Source organism: Monodon monoceros, unplaced genomic scaffold, assembly GCF_005190385.1.
Source record: "Monodon monoceros isolate NGI ecotype Baffin Bay Population unplaced genomic scaffold, NGI_Narwhal_1 Super_Scaffold_19, whole genome shotgun sequence".
In the NCBI taxonomy this organism is placed as follows: Eukaryota; Metazoa; Chordata; class Mammalia; order Artiodactyla; family Monodontidae; genus Monodon; species Monodon monoceros.
The window spans coordinates 12278329-12287036 of NW_021703775.1; the positions used below are offsets into that span (position 1 = coordinate 12278329).

Genomic DNA, 8708 nt, shown 5'->3' on the forward strand with positions numbered 1-8708 from the left:
TAGGTGACAGAATCTGTGATCTAGACCCTAAAGCCTATGTGTCACTTCTCCATCAGCTGTCAGGATGTTGGTGAACTCGTCTATGGAAATAGATGTCATTTTTATGAAAAGTGAGCATTTTGGGACCCTTATATATGTTGTATAGGTTCTTTAAAACGTTTAGTTTTACAGAGAAACTTTTTTTTTATAATAAAGATATTCAACTCACCATGAAAAGCATAAGAGACTTAGAAAAATAACTAAGACCTGCTTATAGTTGAAGGCCCAACTACACAAAAGTTGGATTTGAAGGTTGTCCCTTATCTATTTTCTGACAGCAAATATTGCAGGATTAGTTGTTTATATTAATGTAAGTTTCAATATATGTTAATTATGAATAGAACAAGCCTAGAAAGTGATAAAACCAATTCACACTCAACTTGTCAAAAGAAATAGTAATAAGCTTCTTCCCTTAAGTGAAGCATGTTAACCTCTTCCCCACCCAGGTTCTAAAGTAATTCATAAGTAGACAAGAGGTATGTGGAACATGATGTATTATCTTTATTACTAATAACACTCATTCTCTAATTTCAGCCTTATATCTGTGTAAAAGAGGGCTTCCTTACACTGAGCCCCATAATGATACAGACATACGCATCCAGCCGCAGACAGCACTGGACCCAGACTGTTTTGCCGCCTGCCCTTGTAAGACTTATGGAGAAACGGGGCCCAATGCATGCTTTCTGTGAGCAGCTTATTCCCAAAGAGAGGGGAGAAAGTGCTACTCATGCTCACTTCTTTGTCCCACACTCAAGCAAGTCATCACACCTCTACCAATCTAGGTCCAACCAGGAGACAGAACACGGTAAATTTAACCAGAATTGTTAAGCTATAATAGAGTGAAATAAATACAATTACCCCTCTGTACCACGGGTTCTGCACCCCGGATTCAACCAACCATAAATTGAATTGCAGTAGATTGAATCCTTGGATGCAGAATCCTCCAATGTGGAACCCCGGGGTACTGAGGGCAGACTGTTCTACTCCATTTTATATAAGAGACTTCAGCAATCGCAGGGGACTGGGCGGGGCAGGGGGAGCCTTAGAACCAATTCCTTGCTCATGCTGAGGGATGACTCTTAACAGTACCCTAGGGCAGAGGGAGAGTACCCAAGGAAAGGCAAGCTTGGAAAAGGATCCCCCTCTGGCATTCATACCTCTGATGGAATAAAATGTAAAGGCAGGACAAAAAAAATTAAACACAGAATTCTGTTCGGGCCTTCTCCCTCCCTAATGTCCGGTGTGCATCTGCATTACACATTAAGCAGACCTCCTCACATCTTCACGATCTAAAACAGAGAGAGATGATAAGTATTTTAGCTACTCAAAACTTGAAAGAGATACTCGTTATATATCTTCTCGCCGTAGATCAGAGAGAGAGTGAAGGCGGAGCTGGTCTCGTTTAAATCTGACAGAGGTTCTGGAACTAGTTCATCCTATTCTCGGTCAGAACGATCCCATTATGACGACTCTCATTATGATGGTCGTTACCATAGGAGTTCCCCTTATCGAGAGAGGGCACGCTAGTCTCGGCCATACACAGATAACAGGTCAAGACAAAGTTCTGACTCGGATGGTTAGTATAAGAAGACATACTCAAGGCGCACCTCGTCTCCTCCTTGCTCTTACAGAGACCTAAGGACGCCATCCTCCTATTCTAAATCTGATGGAGACTGTAAAACTGAGTCCTCTTACTTAGAGATGGAAGAAAGACGAAAGGATTCTTCAAAATTAGGAGAATCCAAAAGGACTTCAGAAAATGAAGCAATGAAAAGATGTTATTCTCCCACTAATGAACAGGGATTCCGACGCGGGTCATCATATTCCAAGCACGGTAAGAGTGCTTCCCGTTATAAATCTGCCCCCTTCAAAACCTGCACCCAAGTCTGATAAATTTAAAAATTCTTTCTGTTGTAGAGAATTGAATGAGGAAATCAAAAACAGTCCCATTCTTTTAGTTTACAGACTCCTCGTTCAAAAGGTAGTGAATTAAGAGTGATTAGTAAAGTTCCTGAAAGAGAGAAGATTGGGTCTCCATCTCCATCAAATCGATCAAATGATTCACCTACTTTTAAAAAGCTAGATGAATCACCTGTTTTTAAGTCTGAATTTATAGGACATGATAGCCATGATAGTATTAAGGAATTAGACTCTTTATGTAAAGTGAAGAATGATCAATTAAGAAGTTATTGTCCCACCGAATTTAATACAAACGGATCTCCTGGGGCAGAATCTGATTTGGCAGCATTTTGCACTTCTAAACGTGTCACTGTTTTGATGTCTTCTGATCAGAGTGTGACTGGATCAGAGGTATCCCCTTTGGTCAAAACGTGCATGCTTTCATCAAATGGATTTCCAAACATTAATAGATGTAAAGAAAAAGACTTGGATGATACTCGCATGCAGCACAGTAAGTCAGAAAGCCCATTTAGAGAAACAGAACCTCCAGTGTCGCCACACCAGGATCAACTCATATCTTTGCCAGTTATGACTATAGATTATTCCAAAACAATAGTTAAAGAACCAGTTGATGTGAGAGTTTCTTGCTGTAAAACCAAAGATTCAGATATATACTGTACTTCAAACGACAACCCCCCTTCTTTGTGTCATTCCAGAGCTGAAAATACTGAGCCTTTAGTAACAAATATTTCTTCAAATAGCTTCATGAATGTGCATTTGAAGTCAAAAACAGTTATATGTGATAATGGAAGTCTGACAGATCAGCACTCAAAATTTGCATGTGGAGAATATAAGGAGAGTGTTGGTAGTGCTAGTTCAGCTTCTGTTAATCATTTTGATGATTTATATCCACCTACAGGGAGCTCATGTATTGCTTCATCTCTTCAGAGTCTTCCACCAGGGACAAACGTAGACAATCTAACTCTCTTGCAATGTGGAGAGAATGCATCTCCAGTTTTGGATGCTGTGCTGAAGAGTAAAAGCTCAGAGTTTTTAAAGCATGCAGAGAAAGAAATAATAGAAGTAGCTAGTGGCCTTCCTGATTCAGGAAGAGGATTTGCTTCCTGGGAAAACAGGCATAATAATGGACTATCTGGGAAATGTGTGCAAAAGGCTCAAGAAGAAGGGAACTCCATACTGCCTGATAGAAGAGGAAGACCAGAAATCTCTTTAGATGAAGAAGGTGGAAGAGGACAGACACATACTTCTGATGACTCAGAAGTTGTATTTTCTTCTTGTGCTTTGAATTTAATCATGGAGGACAGTGATGGTGTAACATATACCTTAAAATGTGACAGTAGTGGTCATGCCTCAGAGATTGTATCCACTGTCCATGAAGATTATTCTGGTTCTTCCAAAAGTTCAAGTGATTCGGAAGATACAGATTCTGATGATAGCAGCATTCCAAGAAACCGTCTTCAGTCTGTGGTGGTTGTGCCAAAGAATTCTACTTTGCCCATGGAAGAAACAAGTCCTTGTTCTTCTCAGAGCAGTCAAAGTTACAGACACTATTCTGACCACTGGGAAGATGAGCGATTGGAGCCAAGGAGGCATTCATATGAGGAAAAATTTGAGAGCATAGCAAGTAAAGCCTGTCCTCAAACTGAGAAGTTCTTCTTTCATAAAGCAACAGAGAAGAATTCAGAAATCTCTTTTACACTGCCCATCCAAAAACAGATAGATAATCACCTGTCTGAAATTGCTCATCCTCAGAGTGATGGGGTTGATAGTACAAGTCACACAGACATAAAATCTGACCCTCTAGGTCATCCAAGTTCTGAGGAAGCAGCGAAAGCCAAAATAACTTCTAGGCAGCAAGAAGAGCTGCCCGTTTATTCTCCTGATGATTCTGAAGATGTCTCAAGCAAGTCTCGGCAACAGACCACTTTCCCTAACAGGCCAGATAGTAGACTGGGAAAAACACAGTCAAATTTTTCTTCTTGTGAGATCTCCCGAGTGGATGGTTTCCGTTCATCATCGGAAGAGCTCAGAAATCTAGGGTGGGACTCCTCTCAACAAGAAAAGCCTACTACCACATATCAGCAACCTGACAGCAGCTATGGAGCCTGTGGTGGACACAAGTATCAGCAAAGTGCAGAACAGCATAGTGGGACACGTAATTACTGGCAAGGCAATGGCTACTGGGATCCAAGACCAGCAGGTAGACCGCCTGGAACTGGGGTTGTGTATGATCGAATTCAAGGGCAGGTACCAGATTCCTTAACAGATGACCGTGAAGAGGAGGAGAATTGGGACCAACGTGGAGGATCTCGCTTTTCAGGCCAGTCCAATAAATGTTTTCTGTCCCTTCAGAAGGACAAGGGGTCAGTGCAAGCACCTGAAATAAGCAGCAATTCCATTAAGGACTCTTTAGCTGTGAATGAGGAGAAAGATCTTTCGAAAAACTTAGAAAAAAATGATAGGAAAGATAGAGGGCCTCTTAAAAAAAGGAGACAGGAATTGGAGAGTGATTCTGAGAGTGATGGTGAGCTTCGGGACAGAAAGAAAGTTAGAGTGGAGGTAGAGCAGGGAGAGACAGCAGTGCCTCTAGGCTCAGCATTGGTTGGGCCTTCGTGTGTCATGGAGGACTTCAGGGACCCGGAGCGGTGGAAGGAATGTGCCAAACAAGGGAAGATGCCTTGTTACTTTGATCTGATTGAAGAAAATATTTATTTAACAGAGAGAAAGAAGAATAAATCCCATCGGGATTTTAAGCGAATGCAGTGTGATTGTACACCTCTTTCTAAAGATGAAAGAGCTCAAGGTGAAATAGCATGTGGGGAAGATTGTCTTAATCGTCTCCTCATGATTGAATGTTCGTCTCGTTGTCCAAATGGGGATTATTGTTCCAATAGACGGTTTCAAAGAAAACAGCATGCAGATGTGGAAGTCATACTCACAGAAAAGAAAGGCTGGGGCTTGAGAGCAGCTAAAGACCTTCCTTCAAACACCTTCGTCCTGGAATATTGTGGAGAGGTACTTGATCATAAAGAGTTTAAGGCCCGGGTAAAGGAGTATGCACGAAACAGAAACATCCACTACTATTTCATGGCCCTGAAGAATGATGAGATAATAGATGCCACTCAGAAAGGAAATTGCTCCCGGTTCATGAACCACAGCTGTGAACCAAACTGTGAGACTCAAAAATGGACTGTGAACGGACAACTGCGAGTTGGGATTTTTACCACCAAACTGGTTCCTTCAGGCTCAGAGTTAACATTTGACTATCAGTTCCAAAGATACGGCAAGGAAGCACAGAGATGTTTCTGTGGGTCGGCTAATTGCCGGGGTTACCTGGGAGGAGAGAACAGAGTCAGCCTCAGAGCAGCAGGAGGGAAGATGAAGAAAGAACGATCTCGGAAGAAGGATTCGGTGGATGGAGAGCTAGAAGCTCTGATGGAGAATGGTGAGTGTCTCTCTGATAAAAACCAGGTGCTCAGCTTATCCTGGCTAATGGTTAGAATTGAGACTTTGGAACAGAAACTTACCTGTCTCAAGCTCATACAGAACACACATTCACAGTCTTGCCTGAAGTCCTTTCTGGAACATCATGGGCTGCCTTTGTTGTGGATCTGGATGGCAGAGCTACGTGATGGCCGGGAAAGTAACCAGAAGCTTCAGGAAGAGATTATAAAGACTTTGGAACATTTACCCATTCCTGCTAAAAGTATGTTGGAGGAAAGCAAAGTGCTTCCTATTATTCAACGTTGGTCTCAAACCAAGACTGCTGTCCCTCAGCTGAGCGAAGGAGATGGGTATTCTAGCGAGAATACATCACGTGCCCACACACCGCTCAACACACCTGATCCTTCCACCAAGCTGAGCATAGAAGCTGACACAGACACCCCCAAGAAGCTAATGTTTTGCAGACTTAAAATTACAAGTGAAAATGGCATGGACAGTGCGATCTCTGATGCTACCAGCGAGCTAGAAGGCAAGGATGGCAAAGAGGACCTTGACCAGTTAGAAAACGTTCCTATAGAAGAAGAGGAACAACAGCTACTCACACAACAGCTGCCTGAATCTGAAGTTGATAGTGACATCACTGTGGAGGCCATTAAGCTACCCACATCTGAATCAGAGGCTGACACTGAAATAGAGCCTAGAGAGAACAATGGCACAAAACTAGACGAACCTATTGCTGAGGAAACACCATCCCAAGATGAAGAGGAGGGTGTGTCTGATGTGGAGAGTGAGAGGAGCCGGGAACAGCCACGTAAACCAGTAGATATAAGTGACTTGGCCACCAAGCTCCTGGACAGTTGGAAAGACCTAAAGGAGGTGTATGAAATTCCAAAGAAAAGGCAAACTGAAAAGGAGAGCACAATAACCGAACGAGGAAGGGATGCTGTTGGCTTCAGAGATCAAACAGTTGCCCCAAAGACTCCTAACAAGTCAAGAGAGAGAGACCCAGACAAACAAACTCAAAATAAAGAGAAAAGGAAACGAAGGGGCTCCCTCTCCCCACCACCTTCTGCCTATGAGCGGGGAACAAAAAGGCCAGGTGGCAGATATGATACACCAACTTCTAAAAAGAAAGTACGAATTCAAGATTGCAATCAACTTTCTATAGAGGAGCATCGAAAGTTGTCTGAGCAGGAGGTAGCTCAAAAAAAACAGCAGCAGATGCAGAACCTGGGAGTGACGTCTCCACTGCCCTATGACTCTCTTGGCTACCATGCCCCTCATCACCCCTTTGCTGGCTACCCACCAGGTTACCCCATGCAGGCCTATGTGGATCCCAGCAATCTTAATGCTGGAAAGGTGCTCCTCCCCACACCCAGCATGGATCCTGTGTGTTCTCCTTCTCCTTACAATTATTCTCAGCCCTTGGTGGGACATTCTACAGAACCCCTTGCTGCCCCTCCACCTGTGCCAGTGGTGTCACATGTGGCAGCCCCTGTGGAAGTTTCCAGTTCACAGTATGTGGCCCAAAGTGATGGTGTGGTACACCAAGACTCCAGGGTCACCGTCCTGCCAGTGCCAGCCCCAGGCCCAGTCCAGGGACAGAAGTATGGTGTTTGGGATTCAAACCAACAGTCCGTGAGTGTACAGCAGCAGTACTCTCCTGCACAGTCTCAAGCAGCCTTATATCATCAAGGACAGGCTGCTCCAACTGTCTATGGTGTGACGTCACCCTATTCACAGACAGCTGCACCAATTGTACAGAGTTATGCCCAGCCAAGTCTTCAGTACATCCAGGGACAACAGATTTTCACAGCTCACCTACAAGGAGTGGTGGTACAGCCAGCCACAGCCGTGACTACAATAGTTGCACCAGGGCAGCCTCAGCCCTTACAGTCACCTGAAAAGGTTGTGACAAATAACCTCTTGGATTTACCACCCCCATCTCCTCCCAAACCGAAAACCATTGTCTTACCTCCCAACTGGAAGACAGCCCGAGACCCAGAAGGGAAGATTTACTACTACCATGTGATCACAAGGCAGATTCAGTGGGATCCTCCTACTTGGGAAAGCCCAGGAGAGGATGCCAGCCTTGACCATGAAGCTGAGATGGACCTGGGAACCCCAACATACGATGAAAATCCCATGAAGACCTCAAAAAAGCCTAAGACAGCAGAAGCAGACGCCTCCAGTGAGCTGGCTGAGAAAAGCAAACAAGTATTCAGAAAAGAGTTGTCCCAGTTCATCGTCCAGTGCCTGAACCCTTACTGGAAACTTGACTGCAAAGTGGGAAGAATTACCACAACTGAAGACTTCAAACACCTAGCTCGCAAGCTGACTCACGGCGTTATGAATAAGGAGCTGAAGTACTGTAAGGACCCCGAGGACCTGGAGTGCGATGAGGATGTGAGACACAAAACCAAGGAGTACATTAAGAAGTACATGCAGAAGTTCGGGGCTGTTTACAAACCCAAACGGGACACTGAATTAGAATGACCTTCAGGGCCAGGGTGGGAGGACGGGCAAGCTGGTAGAAGGGACTCTGGGGAGGAGAAATCCCGTGGGCCCTCTCTCCCCACCCCACTGTCAGGGCTGTGCTACTGATGTCACATCACCCTGGGGAATTCAAACCTGCAGAATGAGCTCACAAAAATGAGCTCCATCTACAACAAGCGGTCCCTGGTTGTGAGCTGTTGGTAGAGGCCATCTGAGGCAAGGGTTTAGGTCCTTGAGACCTTCCCTTCTGAGACCCCGGCCAGGCCTGACCCCACTCGCAAGGCTGGGTCTCCTCCTTGGAGGTGCTGTCAGCGCACAGACTCATGCGCATCCCCACCCACGACCCCTTACCCTGACGATCTGTATTATATTTTAATGTCTATGTGAATATATTGAAAATAATTTGTCTTTCCTGGTTTTTGGCTTTTGTTTTGCTTTTAAGCCTCTGCGTGCTAGGATCACAGAAGACTTTGTAAGGATGGTTTAAGTTCTCCTGCAAGGTTTAATGTGTTATCATGTAAATATTCCAGAACAGGCTGCCTTGTGGTTTCGGGCAGCCTTGTGCTATGTTGATAAGATTGATTTACTGCTTAAAATCACTTCACTTGGGCTTCCCTGGTGGCACAGTGGTTGAGAGTCCGCCTGCCGATGCAGGGGACGTGGGTTCGTGCCCCGGTCCGGGAAGATCCCACATGCCGCGGAGCAGCTGGGCCCGTGAGCCATGGCCGCTGAGCCTGCATGTCCGGAGCCTGTGCTCCGCAGCGGGAGAGGCCACAGCAGTGAGAGGCCCGCGTACCGCAAAAAAAAAA

At 44.9% G+C, this 8708-nt stretch overlaps 1 pseudogene; it reads left to right on the plus strand.

Annotated features, from left to right (window-relative positions):
- The first annotated feature begins 1725 nt into the window (after window positions 1-1725).
- LOC114900994 lies at window positions 1726-7899 on the plus strand (annotated as a pseudogene).
- Window positions 7900-8708: the final 809 nt, after the last annotated feature.